This window comes from Corvus brachyrhynchos, unplaced genomic scaffold, assembly GCF_000691975.1.
Source record: "Corvus brachyrhynchos isolate BGI_N302 unplaced genomic scaffold, ASM69197v1 scaffold115, whole genome shotgun sequence".
In the NCBI taxonomy this organism is placed as follows: Eukaryota; Metazoa; Chordata; class Aves; order Passeriformes; family Corvidae; genus Corvus; species Corvus brachyrhynchos.
In genome coordinates this window covers 23843714-23858960 of record NW_008239553.1, presented here as the reverse complement: position 1 = coordinate 23858960, position 15247 = coordinate 23843714, and the positions used below count along the sequence as shown (strand labels likewise).

At 41.3% G+C, this 15247-nt stretch overlaps 1 protein-coding gene across 7 annotated transcripts in view; it reads right to left on the bottom strand.

Moving 5' to 3' along the window:
- Positions 1–1100: 1100 nt before the first annotated feature.
- GPATCH2L (G-patch domain containing 2 like) overlaps positions 1101–15247 on the bottom strand; it is a 47305-nt gene continuing 33158 nt past the window's right edge. For all 7 annotated transcript variants that reach the window (XM_017741791.1, XM_017741793.1, XM_008639614.2 and 4 more), the window contains one exon: positions 1101–15247. The gene's annotated coding sequence lies outside the window, so the exon portion shown is untranslated.

Here is a 15247-nt window from a genome sequence, read left to right as displayed (position 1 = left end):
CTGCCACCATGCCTTGGGCTGCCTCTAACACTCCTCGTACACATCAATTGAGCCAAATCAACTGACTAAACCAGCAGAAATCGAGCCATTCTTTGCAGTTAAAGTGGTTGATGTGACTCAGAGGAGTCAAAAGAGTGAAAGGTAAGCAGCAGGAGCTTACAGCCAAGCATGAAGAAACAACAAAGTGGAGACGGAAGGACAAGGCTGTTTACCTCACTCCATGGCCTTGCACCCTGTATTTCCGACAAAGAAAAAATCCCTAAAATTTAAGTTAACTGCAAAGACTTTTTAGAGTGCTTTAGGATGTACTTGGATGAAAAAGTAGTGCAGAAATAGAAAGTCAACACCCTTCCAAATTTCTACATGCTATAGGGTTTCAGCTCCCACAGACACTCAAGGTGATGTTGGAAACCCTTTGAGTGCATCTGCAACTGAACTCACCGTGTCCTGATGTATCATACATGCTGCTCTAGTCCTCATGGTACTTCTCCACTGATTTTAAGCTACACAGCCCTTCAGAATTCAAAGTCTTTCTCCTCAGTACCCTCCCCCCCTCAGGCTCTGGGGACAGTAGTTGCAGAGCTCCTTGCATATTTACTTAGTGCAGCCTCATGAGAGTTTCAGCTGTTGTCTTGCCTTGAAAACTTTATTAGCTTTGATGATGCTTTCCAAATGAACACCCTGCATTAACCCAAAGGATGTTTTAGCCTTCACAACACTGAGCAGATTTGAACTCTGTGGAAAGACAGAAGATCTGGAGTTTACTGACCTTCACACCCCATTACGAAGTTCACCTTTCATTCCAGCTTATGTTTAATGAGATGACATGAAGGGCTTAAGTAATGGGGTATAGTATTCATATGGATATAAACTACCCAAGCAAAGGCCTACTCCTGCCTCTCTCTTCTTCCTCCTTTATCTTGCCCCTTGTGTCTCACAGCTTTGCCCCTTTGCCCTTGTTCTGACTCCTTCCTGATCCTCCCACCAGGTGACAATTTGAATTTTAAAGCCATTTACATTCCAAAATGTGCATAATCAGATTTTTATCCTGTACTTTTCTGATGTGACTTTTTATTATGACATCAAGTACTGACCCATAATAAGGACGTAAATGCTCACTTTAATGTCTATTAGCAGTATGTGCAGATGCATATAAAATTATCATCACATAACTACATATTAACCTCTTGAGCTCCATGACAAACTCTCCAGGGAACACTGTATTCCAATTTTCAATTACCAGCAGTAGTTCAGTGACAAGCAGTAGCAGTTGTACTCATCCATATCCTAAACACTTGAGGTACTTGCAGAATGACAGAGAGTAGACACATTCTGAATATACCAGTTCTGATGCTTCCAGTTGCCAGTTGTGACAAGCATTTGGGTTCTTCCCAGGAACAAATACACAGTTACATTTAAGTATACATACAGGTGGGATGTAACTTACCTGAAACAAATTTGTGGTTTTAAGCAAAGTTGTTTCTGAGTCATATGGTAGTGCACCATCATCACTTTATCCACAGCAAATAGCAGAGAGAAGGTGTACAGCAACCATGTGTCATCTTTTATGCTTCTGTTGAGCAAACAATGCACTTTGCTCAGAAAATGCCCACTTAGCACAGATATGAGGTGTAATGTGCGAGCAAGGAATGATGTGGACTGCAGTACTTTACTGCAAGGATAAGAAAATCACAATTGTGGCTATCTGTCCAATCCCAAAATTGTATTAATGGAAATTCAAACATTCTGATTTTCATCTTTCAGGTTAATGGAATCTGTTTACATCAGAAAATGGGTATTCAGCTGCAAACAGAGTGTGCCAACGCACATCTAACAAACGAACACTTAAAAAGCTTGCAGAGAGAGGTTGGTTGTTTATCTTTTTGGTTTTTTTAAAGATGCACTAATTTCTCTAGAAGATGTAAACCAAGAGTCCATGGAGAGAACAGAACAAAACTTAGGATAATAAAGACAATAGTTAGTACCATTTTCTCTTCATACCCTTCTCTTTTTTTCCAATACAGCTCAGTCAGATGATTGATTCTGGTTCCAAAGAGGATCTCTGTTCCACGGGCATTCTTCCCAAAATATACACTAAGACTTCTGATATTTTAAAACTTTGCTGAATTGGGCATTAGCAGGCAGCCTATCATTTGTTAAACAGTCAGGTTTACTTCACTAGACAATCATTACTTTGTAGTTTAAAGAATCAAGAGGACAATACTTGAAATATCACTGCAAGACATGAGTCAAAATTCGTGTCATCCTGTGATGTTCAGGTAAAAGCGTATAAAGTGTGACTGTTCCACAGCAAGTTTTCACCTACCTATTGCTCTTTCTTGAGATGTAGTAGACAAGCTATTTCACAGCAGTCTCTATGATACTATGCATTTGGGGCTGCTCTTTCAATTCCTTTGAAGTCAGGAATCATAGTATTTCCAGAGACAAAATATATTTGGGGAATTAAAATACCTTTATAAGGAAACTCCAATACAAAGTGAATACATACCAAAAGTCCTAGCTCAAAAATAAATAATATATATACACACAGATATACATATATCTGGTTACAGATAAAAGTACTCGAAAGGGAAGAAATCCCTTACGGGATTTCTGAAGTTGTCCCTTGGTCCATACAATTTACAATAATGCTAAATCAAATGATTACACAGTTTATTTTTGAGACTCTATACAGAGCACTCCTCCAAAGAGGCGAGGGGCAAGAACTGAAGGAGATTAGCAGCAAATGAGCCAGATCCAACGACAGAATGGGCAAAGCAGGCGGCTGTCAGGGCAAAGTTCTCATGATGAAAGCAACTGACCATCAGCCCTGGAGAGATCCCTGCCTGCTGCTCTCTCTCTCTTAGCTGAGAAGCCAGAGAAAGACTTCAGCAATAAGAACAGCACTCCTCACCTCATCAGTAATTGCAGCTGGATGTGCAGAAGCTCTGAGCACTCATAACTGCTAAGGAAGTTCTTAGGAAATGGGATTTGAACTTACAAAAGGGTACAAAGTAAGTTCCTGTAAATTGCCAATGTCTGCATATCTCATCTTAGGCCCCTCAAATTCAGAGATAACTCCTGGGTTTTGCTTCAGTCTCAAACTCCTCACTTATGCAGTAAGGGTGACAAAAACATCCAAATGCTCAGCACATGAATTCATTCACATTCTAAGCTGTCATAGAAGGAGGTACCCTGAAGACACTAACAAGGAAATTACTTCTTTCCTCTTCAGAGTGGAGTCTGGATGCTGTGCAGTAAATAAAGCTTGAAGTCAGCCTAAGTGAGGGGGAGAAAAAAAAATCCAAGCCAGGAGTTGTACATTCAGAGAGTCTCAAGTGTCCTACACTAAGGCAGGAATCTTGTGTGAAAGGAGGCAGGTGGACAGGCTGAGACACACAACCCCCAAACCCAACAACAATCATTTAAGTGTCTGACTGCATTGTACTGTACATGCAGAAGGGCACTGATTACAGCAACATGGGCCACTCAAGTTGCAGCCTTGTCATCAGAGCACAAATTTTCTGGTTTGTTTGCTTTGTTATTTGGGTGGCGGTGTTAAAGAAGGTTCTTGTTTAAATGTCTAAATACATATGTAAGCACATGAAGCCCACGGTTTAAAGTCATGCAGCCTATCAATGTGGTGAGGAGGGTGAAATGCCACCTTTCCTACATAGCCCCTACATTGTTTGAGTGCAGGACAACAGCCACACCTCATGGCCCCCTCCAGAAATCAAACCAGCTAGTAATAACTTTCAGACATCTGAAATTCTTGACATTACCAACAGCTTGCCAAATCTGAGCCCTTCCCATAAGACAATCTATTGCTCCTTGTTTCAACTTCTTGTACGTAACAAAAATCAGCATATTTCACTAGGAACACCTCCCAGTTCCCACAAGTGCAGCTTGTAGATGAGAGAGAAAAATAATCACTTTTAAAAATTGGAAAACTATCTACCCCCAATATGGTGTTAAACACTTGAAGCCATTTCCAAAGGATCTTGATCTTTTTGCTTAAAAACATGCAGTCCAGTTGGGATCTAATTTTTTTACAGTTTATTCATTGGAACAGTTAAGGTAAAGGGATTCCTGTGTTGTTCCTTGCACAAATATGCATAGCTATTAATACTGGGACACAAGCATAGGCAAAAGAAAATTCAAAGTCCTCAGTTCATTTGATATTTGAAGTCACTGTTATCATGGTAAAAAAGAATGATGCCAATCTAGCTTAAAAAGATGTTAATGTTGGCAAAATGAATAGATATCCATTAAACTATCAATTGAAACTGACCTGCTCATTTAAATGACATCCCATTTGGGACTGGGCAGATCTGAAGCAGTGACTTAGAAATGAAAGGCTATTTAAGAAACTCTGGAATTGTTTCAAATTCCAAACAAGGAGCATCTCACTTGTCTAGAGACAATGTCCTGACAAACTGGGAAACAAAATCATTACAAAAAACCTGCAAAGAATGGACATGATAAATTACCTCAAATCCTTCACTCAAGTTTGCAATTCAAAGCAAGAAAAGCATAGTAACTCCCTACAGACCTTCAGATTACAGTTTATACTTTATGCTTACAGAAATGGTCAAGGAAGCATGCAGATTAATGGACAGCCCAATACTGTAAATCTAGTCAGATGTCAGCAAAAACTCTCTTCCCCCACTCTCAACTCAGTTCACTTTATATCAGATAAAACACTTCTTTCGTATATTGATTTATTTCCAGTTTCTATAATCAGAACAGAGATTCTGCAAAAGCCTCATTCAGAGAATACACATCTCACTTAAAACAGAGGAATACAAGCAGGAATCTTTCTTATTTACATGCTACCCTTAAAATAGAGTCCCAAGAACCCAGAGTCCAATCCCTATCAAACAGCTAAATCTTATGACCTCATAAAATATTTGGGACGTGCACAAAGCAGCTCTTCACAGACTTTGAGTAGACCTGTCCGTGAGCTATCTCTAGGAGAGCCCTCTCTGACAGAAGGAGGAAGCTAAAATGCAACTGTAGCAACAGTAGCTTTGGCTCACTGTCTGGTGGTGTCAAAACTTGAGGGAAAATTCAAGGACTTCAACAGCGCCCAAGGGCTCCAGTCAGGCCAGACCAGTCTCAGACCACTGCCCTTTTAGAAATGCCTCCAGCAATGAAATCTCACATGCACCAATCTAGGCAACCTAGGCTTTAGCTCCAAGTTCATTTTTACACCCATCTGCAAGACAAAAGATGGTTTATTACTCCAATTCCATAAAGGATTTTCTACCACACAGGCATGACACCTTTGATCCTCTTCTGATAAAACTAAACAGACTGAGCTCTTAAGCATTGCAAATTATAAATATGATCAATACAAAATTGCAATATTTTGTAATACTGCTAAAGGAAATGCAATAAATTCTGGAATTAAAACAAAAAAACCCCTTACTTTCTAGGACCTTGTACATTGAAAAGCAGTGGTAAGAACTTCAGGTTCAGACCCAACTGCCTGAATATCACCTCCTGTGGTAGTGTTACAGCAGCATTTGGGCAGCAAAGGCTAGCAGCATATTTGGATATATGAGTAAATGAAGCCTGAATAGCAATATAAGAACACTCTATAAGAAGTACCATAAGTGACTCTTACAGTTACTCTGGAACTCTGAAGAATACTTTAAGTGTAGACACTAGAACTGAATGCATACGGATGTGGAATACTGGGGATTTTCATGCAGGAGCACAATTAAAGGTTAAAGTTTTACAGGTATGAAGCTTATAAAAAAATGACTTATATGGGTTAGTGGATTACACAGGACTCGTTGACTGGGCATATGTATACATGTCAAAAAAGCCTCATTGTAAAGAAGGAACAAGACTTTTCAACCTTGCTGGAAAAAAAAGCATTGTAAGAAACAATGTCAGGATGTTGATATTAGGAAAAAAAAATTCCAAGAGAAGACGTAATTTACTTATAAAGAGGGTAATTAGTATTCAAACAAAGATATGCTAATCCTTGCTTGATGTTTTCAAACATCAGGACATGTCCCTGTAGAAACAGATTTAAATCCAGTTGCAGGATAAATACTACAGCCAAAGGTTCAAAAAAGTTTTCTCCAGCCTTGAAGAAAGTTTGCACATCTTTTTGAGACAGGAAACTGGGCTAAGAGAACACTAAAAAAAAGTATCACTCTATTAGTGCTTCATCCTTACAGCACCCCCCATGTATCCAAACCGAGTCACTGTGAGAGACAGACTACCAAGACAGGCAGACCTTTGGTCTGACACAGTACAGCCTTCTTCATGCTGTTCATCCTGTTTCCTTCAGAGGTTACAAGGACAAGAAGGCAGCTCTGCAAAATCCTGATCATCCTCATAATACTGGCATCTCTGCTTTAGGACATTGAATACTCTAGGTCATAACACACAGGGCTCAGCAATACTTTTCCTGATTACTGTCTGCAAGTATATATATTTTGCCTCTTCCTCTGATATAACAGGCTGTACCAGTCCATTTTCCAGTTTTACCAATTCTTTAAGTTTGTACAAGAATTCTCTTTACCTAGTATGCCAGTGAGCACATCTTTTCAACTCACTGGACTCACACAGCCAGCCATGTTTGCAGTTGGGAGGGCATTCTAGCCCCATTAAAGTTGAGAAGGATGTTGGAAGTTCCTTCTGTCTCCACAACGTAAGTCTGTATTATATGCCATGTGACTGAGGGCCAGCCACACATGGGTCTCCAGGCACTGGTGCCAATTTAGTCTCCCTGGACTTGCCTGTGGCACTGTTCACTTTCTTAAAAAAGAGATGCTTTGGTGTAATGAAGACATTATGTCCTCTGTGCTGTGTTCAAGCCTTGTACTGGGTAAAAGTTAATGGCCTAAGATAATCTTGTTTTACCTGCTGTACAGCAAGTGTCCCCTTATGTTTATGCCTTAAGAAGCACTACCATAAAGTATTTTTCTTGTATTTGATGGTACAAAAGGAGGATGTCTCAATGACAAAACACAAACTGGAACAGAATACAGGAAACAAGGACACAGAAATGAAGTATCACAATGAGAACGGAAGTTCATCATCCTTTCATAGTATCCTAACAGACTATTAAAATACATTTCCTGAACAAATGTAGCACCCTTCGCTTTTGCTTTACTGAAAAGTTCTCTGGTCACAAACTGTTCCTCAAGACAACACAGCAAAGTTCTTATCCACTTGACATAATTTCTTCTCAATATCTAGGCACACGTACTGTTTTCTGTAGCATCTTCCTTCTTCAGTACAGAAGGGGTTACAATAAAAGAGGCACTCCATCATGCTTGTTGTTGCCCTTCCTACAATTTCCCTTCTCATCCTCTGCCCACTAAGCAGGTCAAAATAACAGCAGGAGCATCTACAGTTTGAAGGACAGCACTAACCTACTCAATGTCATTATTCAAGAAGGATGCTGGCAAGACACACCTCTGCATACCACAATCATGAAGCTAATCTATCATTCAGTAGCACTAGTCCCAGCCTCTAACAGGTTTCTCTCAAGCTCCTGTTTTGTTGCTTTCTTCACTTGTTACTGTACCTTAAAATCATACATCCATCAGAACAGAAACTACTTTCTTTCAATTCAGTCTTCTCCAGTACCCATCAAACTGAGCATTAAGCCTGACTAGAGCCCACTGGAACTACTGGAAATGTGCAAAGAACAACTAGAAAATGTGCTTTTCTCAGCTCTTGATTTCTCTTTCACTGAAATGTCCATCTTCCCCCTATACACAAAAGTATGTCATTTTAAGATTGGTCTCTGTCATCTATGAAAAAATCTTGCAATTGCATGAGGTTACCAGAGACAAGAAAGGGTACATATACATCACCTTTCTAAAAAGACAGCAAGGACTATCAGTGGAGTGACAAGCTAGTCAGCCCTACCTCAGTCCCTTGTAGCTTTACGGAGCAAGTTTTGGAAGCCATTTCTAGGCACCCAAAGGACAAAGAGCTGACTAGGAACAGACGGACAGATTAAATGATGGAAAATCAAGCCTATGAACCTGTCTTCTATGATGGAACGATAGGCTCTAAGGATGCATAGAGGACAGCAAATGATGTCTACATTGACTTCAGTAAGCCTCTTGATGCAGTCTCTCATAGCACCCTTATAGCCAGACAGGGGAAGTATGGACTGGATGGCATCCAGTAAGAAAGATTAGAGAGAAGCTGGCCAGGTTAAACAATGGTTTGAAATCTGCATGATGGCCAGTTCTGAAAAGCCTGCCTCAGAAAACAATACTGAGATTGATAGTGTTCAGAGATGATTAGTGACCCAGTGGAAAAATACATACTCTCAACAAGATCAGAAATAATGGCATGTTGAGGAAGGCAGCCACTGATATGCTGGAGGGCAGGGGTACCACCAGGAGGGACTTGGACAGATTGGAGGAATGAAAAGACAGAAACATCGTGAATTTAATGATTGAAATAGAACAGTTCAATTGGAAGGGACCTAAAATGAATAACTAGTACAACTGACTGACCATTTCAGGACTGAACAGAAGTTAAAGTAAGGGCATTGTCCAAACATCTCTTAAACCCCAACAGGCTTGGGGCATCAACCATCTCTCTAGGAAGCCTGCTCCAGTGTTTGGCCACTCCCTCTGTATAGAAGTGTTTCCTAATGTCATGTCTGAATCTCCCTTGGCACAGCTCTGAACCATTCCCAAGTGTCCTGTGACTAGATACCAGGGAGAAGAGACTGGCACCTCTCTCTCCACTTCCCCCCCCCACACCAGGAAGCTGTAGAGAGCAGTCTCCTTTTCTCCAACCCAGACAAATCCAAATTCCTTCACCACTTCCCACAGGACACGCCTTTCAGCTCTTTCACCAACTTGCTGTTTATTATTTGCTCTGTTTTAAAAATACATCATGAGCTAGTTGGGGGAGGGATTGTCCCACTCCACTCTGCACTGGTGCAATCTCACCTCGAGTCGGGTGTGCAGTCTTGGTGCCACAAGACAAGAAGGATATAAAGCTATTAGAGAGCATCCAAAGGAGGACTAAGAAGATGGTGAAGGGTTTGAAGGGGAAGCTGTATAAGGAGCAGCTGAGATCACTTGGTCTGTTCAGCCTGAGGAGGAGACTGAGGGGAGAGCTCACTGCAGTCTACAACATCCTTGTGAGGGGAAGAGGAGGGGCAGGCACTGATCTGTCTGGTGACCAGTGACAGGACCCAAGAGAATGGCTTGAAGTTGTGTCAGCAGGGGTTTAGGTTGGATATTAGGGAAAGGTTCTTCACCTAGAGAGTTGGGCAGTGGAACAAGCTCCCCAGGGAAGTGGTCACAGCACCAAGCCAGACACAGTTCAAGAAGGGTTTGGACAATGCTCTCAGGGACATGGTGTGATTCTTGGGGATGCCCTGCACATAGTCAGGAATTCATAGAATCATCAAGGCTGGACAAAACCTTTAAGATCATCCAGTCCAGCCAGCAACCCAGCTTTACCACTGTAACCCCTAAACCACTAAACCACATCACTCACTGCCAAGTCCAGATGCCACTTAAACACCTCCAGGGATGATGACTCCACCACCTCCCTGAGCAATCTATTACAATGCCTGACTACCCTAACAGTGAAAAAATTTTTTCTAATATCTAATCTAAATCTCCCTTGCCTCAGCTTAAGGACATTTCCTCTGGTCCTCTCACTGTAGGCATGGCAGAAGAGACCAGTCTCCACCCCACTACAGTATCCTTTAAGGTAGCTGTAGAGAGAGATGAGATCACCCCTGAGCACCAAGGATGCACTCAATCCCCATGTCCGTATCAACAATGAAGATATTAAACAAAACTGACCCCAAAACTGAGCCCTGGGGAACCCCACTAATGACTGGCCACCAACCAGATTTAGCTCCATTTACCACAATCCTCTGGGCCCGGGCATCCAGCCATTTCTCTACCCACTGAAGAGTCCATCCATCCAAGCTGTGAGCAGCCAGTTTTTCTAGGAAGATGCTGTGGGAGGTGGTGTCAGACACTTTACTGAAGTCTAGATAGACTGCATCCACAGCCTTTCCCCCACCTACTAAGTGTGTCACTTTGTCATAGAGGGAGATCAGGTTGGTCAAGCAGGACCTACCTTTCAGAAATTCACATTGGCTGGACTTGATCCCCTGGTTGTTCTGCATGTAAAGGCATCACTCAGGATGATCTCTTCCATAACCTTGTCTGGAACCAAGGTTAGGCTGACGGGCCTATAGTTTCCCAGATCATCCTTCTGACCCTTCTTGCAGATGGGCATTACATTTGCTAATTTCCAGTCAGCTGGAACTTCTCCAGTTAACCAGGACTTCTGGTAGGTGATTGACAGTGGATTGAGAAGTTCTTTCACTAATTCCCTCAATACTCTGGGGTGGATCCCTTCAGGGCCCATAGACTTGTGAATGTCTAATTGGCATGGCAGGACACTGACCATCTCCTCCTGGACTACAGGAGCTTCGCTCAGCTCCCCATCCCTAACTTCCACCTTTGGGGTCTGGGTATCCTGAGGACAACTTGTCTTCATATTGAAGCTTGAGGCAAAGAAGGCACTAAGTACCTCTGCCTTTTCCTCATCCCCTGTCACTACACCATCCTCTGCATTCAACAAATGATGGAGACACTCCTTGATCCTTCTTTTGCTGCCAATGTATTTATAGAAACTTTTTTGTCGTTGTTAATGTAGCCACCAAATCAAGTTCTAGTTGAGCTTTGGCTCTTCTAATCCTCTCCTTACGTGACCTCGCGACATCGTTAATAGTCCTCCCTAGTCATGTGACACTCCTTCCAGAGACAATACATTCTCTTTTTTTCCCCAAAGTCCCAGCCCAAGTTCACCATTTAGCCAGGCCAGGCTATTTTTCCCAACAACTTATCTTTCCAAACATGGGGACAGCCCGCTCCTGAATATATTTTAAAATTCCTTTTTAAAGCACATCCAGCCTTCCTGGATTCTTTTGCCCTTCAGGACTGACTCCCAGGGGACTCTGTCAATCAATCTCCTGAACAAGTCAAAGTCTGCCCACTGGAAGTCCATGGTGGAAGTTCTGCTGCTGCCCTTCCTTACTTCACCCAGCATTGAAAACTAACATTTCATGGTCACTATGCCCAAGACAGCCACCAATCTCCACATCACCCACTAGCCCTTCTTTCTTGGACTTGATGATCCCTGTAGGTCCATTTCAACTCACGATATTCTATGATTCTATGATTTAAAGGGCTTCAAATGCCTTTCAGTAGCACCCAGTATGATCTGCTCTATAATTTTTCCAGGTACTGGGGGTAGACCAGCAGGTCTGTAGTTTCCTGGGTCTTGCTTCATGCCCTTCTTGTAAACTAGAATAATGCTGAGTAGCTTCTAGCCAGCATGGACCTTCCCAGACTCCCAAAACCTTTGGTAAGTGATTGAGAAAGGTCATGCTACAACAACCACTAGCTCCTTCCACACTCTGGGATGAATCCCACCTGGCCTCAAAGACTTACAAACATTCAACTGGTCCCTTACAATCTCCATGTACACAAATAGAAAGTCACTATTCCCATAGTAGTGGTCCTCCAAATTAGAAGACAGGGCAGCTCAAGGTCCGTTAGTATTATAAGAGACCAAGGCAAAAAAAAAAAAAGCACAGAATGCCTCCACTTCTTCTTCAGCCCAATTTGTCAGGTGAGCATCTACAACAAGTATCGGTCCAATGTTTTCCCTAGAACTCGTCTTCTCATTAATGTATTTCAAAAAGCCTTGCTTGTCTGACACAACACTGGCCAGTTTCAACTCTAATTAAGTTTCGGTCTTTCATATCTTCTCCCTGCATATGTGAACTACAGCTCTGTAATTTTTCTGTGAAGCTTGAGCTTGTTTCCAGAGATCATACAATTTCTTTTTCTTTTTGAGTTTCAAGAGGAGTTCCCTGTCCAGTTAAGCTGGTCTTCTGCATGGCTTGTTTGACTTCCTACACAGAGAGATCACCTGCTCTTGTGTTTTTAAAAGGTGATTCTTAAAAACTGACCAGCACTCATGGAACAGCACACTAGTAACTAGCTCACCGAGTTGCCTAAAGTTAGCTCTGTTGAAATCTAGGGTAGTAACTTCGCTGACCGTTCTCCTCAGTACATCAAAAATTTTTAAATTACCCATTTCATGATCCTGTGGCAAAGGCAGCCATCTACCATCATATCTCTCACAAGTCCTTCTTTATTAATAAATAACAGGTTTAGAAGAGCATCTTTCCTAGCTGGCTCAATGAGTACTTGTGACCACAAATTATCTGCAACGTACTTCAGGAATTTCCCGGACTTGTTTGTCACAGCAGTATGGTATTCCCAGGTCATGTCGGGAAGCTGAAGTTTCCCATAAGGACAACGAGAAAGACAAACGAAAAGAAGACAAAACTGAAAAAAGACTGAGGAGTCCTGGTGGACAAAAAGTGGAATATGAGTGAGCTGTGTATCTTTGAAGCAATAATCACATTCTGGACCACCTTCACAGAAGCACAGCTACCAAATCAAGGCATGTTATTACTCCTTTCTACCCAAGCAATCCACATGGGAAGCAGTATCCTTCACAGTGACTACTGTGTGAGCAGACTGAGTTCTAAGAAATCTGCCTCAGAGAAAAGAAGAGACAAAACAATGGACTTATTTTATTCATCTAAGATTCATATCAGAATCTGTACCAAGTTACTGAAGTCTGAAGATATATTTTGATAAATACCCTGGAGTAACAAGATACATGATTCATTTAGCTTGCCTACCACTCAGGAGAATCAAATTTGGTTGAGAATCTGACATGTAAATGGAGTCTAACCTAGAAATAGGAAAGACAGGGAAGCTGCAATAATTGGAGTCTCCCGGACCTTCCAGAAAGTTGGCAGGAAGTATGGCTTGTCAAGACAAGACCTGCCACAGTTACTTTTCAGTACTGCCACTGGTACAATCAGCCTTTAAAGACAAGAAAAACCTCCTAGGAGCTTACAGCCTAAGTAAGGGCTTAACCAGATAACAGTGCTACTGACCTCAATGGGAAAATCTGATAAATTATCTTTCCCTGCCCCCAGAGAAAAATCACATGAAGCATTGCAACCCACCCCTCCACTACCACAATGAGATGAAGGTTCTTGATTCCCTAACACCTTTCCTGAAAAAGTTTTTAAAGCATCCTGACACCATATAATAGAAAAAACTACTTTGCACAATACTCAGAATGTAGCAAGATATATCACCATTGGTTTTAAAAAGGGGAATACAATGGCTAAAATATAAAATTTTAGCTAAATGATCAGTAATCTGATTAAGACTGTTGAATAGATTCAAACCAAGAGAGGTTGTGGAGGACACTTCATGAGATCATAACCACTCACCTTCACAAATGCTCTTTTAGGGAACCACTCCCTATCACTCAAGCAGCATGCAGTTTAGATTACAAGGCTTCAAATCCTAAATTTTATCTGCAAGTTGTCAGGAGAACATGAGAACAGGAGAACAGACTACCTTTCCCATTCACTGTACTCACCACTACTAGATAGTCAAGCTACTACTCTTCAGGTTTACCTTCTCTTCTCATGTTTTAGATAACAGGCCCTCCAGTGCTGAAACTTCCTGTGCTACTCCTTAGGCAACCATTGTTCAAAATAGCTACAAATAAGACAAAGCCATGACAACTTTAAAACAGGAACACTTCTCCCTTCACAAACTGTTACAGCTTGTCCTGTAATCCAAATGGACCTCTGTATTCCTCCATTAAGGTAAAAAGATTTTCCCTGTTCTAATTAGTTCTAAAATGTACCACCCAAATAAAAAAAAATTTAAAAAAAGAAATAAAAAGAAAAAAAAAGGGGGTTGAGAAGGATTTATAGTGACAGATCTGACAGTTTGCTTGGGCTGCGAAATATAAATCCAATTTGGATGTCTCCCCAAGAATAAGAAGATATTAGGGGATCAGACACAGTGTGCCTGGAGTATAACTAACCCTATTTGTCAATCACGATTTAGCAAGTCGTTCAATTTCTGTATATTATTGTCCATATTATGACCATTTCATATTTTAATACAGTTAATATAAATCACTGCTTCATGTTCTCCCAATCAAATCTGTCTCTCAGCCATTTGATTCATAAGAGAGCAGAACACTTCAAAACCACTAAAATCATGCAAATTTTGCTATCTGCTTAAGAGTGCTAGATGCACCTCCACAATCAAAAGAAATTTTACAAGTTTAAGCGGTCCTGTCTGAAAGCTCCACACAATGAGGAAAGCAAAAAGGTCTATTGATACAAATAGATCCTATTTTTAAAGGACTTAAGAAGCTGTGAGGTCACCTGTTCCTTGGTACATGCAATACAGGTACATATTCTGAAAACATAGTCCAAGATAAGCTCCAGATTAACAAGAGGGAAGAAATCCCTGTCCATATATTCTGCAACACAGAAGGTAACAGCAGACGACGTGGAAGTTCTGTGAAGAGAATCTCTTTAGTGTACACTGCAGTGTAATGTGCAATCATCAGCAGGTGGAGACACCTCCAGTAGGTATAGCAAACAACACTTTGGAAGGGAGGAAAGCACGATACAGAAGGAGTCTGATCCATAACCATAATGCTCTGTACTCAGGTAACACTTTAAATGGCTTTTTTGTTCAATGGCATGTTAACTTCAACAGCAAACATCCCTTAGAAGCACTGACAGACATTTTTTTAATTTATACACTGAGATATGGAAGTTTTGTATATTCTACCATACTCCAACAATATTCAGGGGTCCAGGTTTCTATCCAGGACACCAGCTTGCACATTCACGTCCAAGTAGCTCTCCCAAATCCTTAACCAGTAGGAGGTTTAAGAATGAACATGCAATACACAATAAAGACTGAAGACATTCAGAACAAGAGTGAGGGAAAAGGTCTTCTGGACAATGCTGCCAGTGAGCTAATGGCAATTTCTACATAGACAAGCACCATATTTGCTTTGCCAGAAGCAACGTGATTCGAGTCCATTAGCACATGGCCTGAAAACATTCTGCTAATACAGGATTCAGGTTCCATGTTTCAGTGTGTTAATATTCCCTCCTCATTCCCCAGCCAACAAATGCTTCTGGCCTGGAAGAAAGCAGGGGGAGACTTCTGCCTCCCTGAATGGCAGTGGGACTTTCACCCCAAAAATGCCAAATACACAAACAAGCAACATGTCCAGGGGTTGAATAAAGATCTGAAAACCCAAAAGAACTTCTACATGACCTATTATATATGAGCTGGCATCA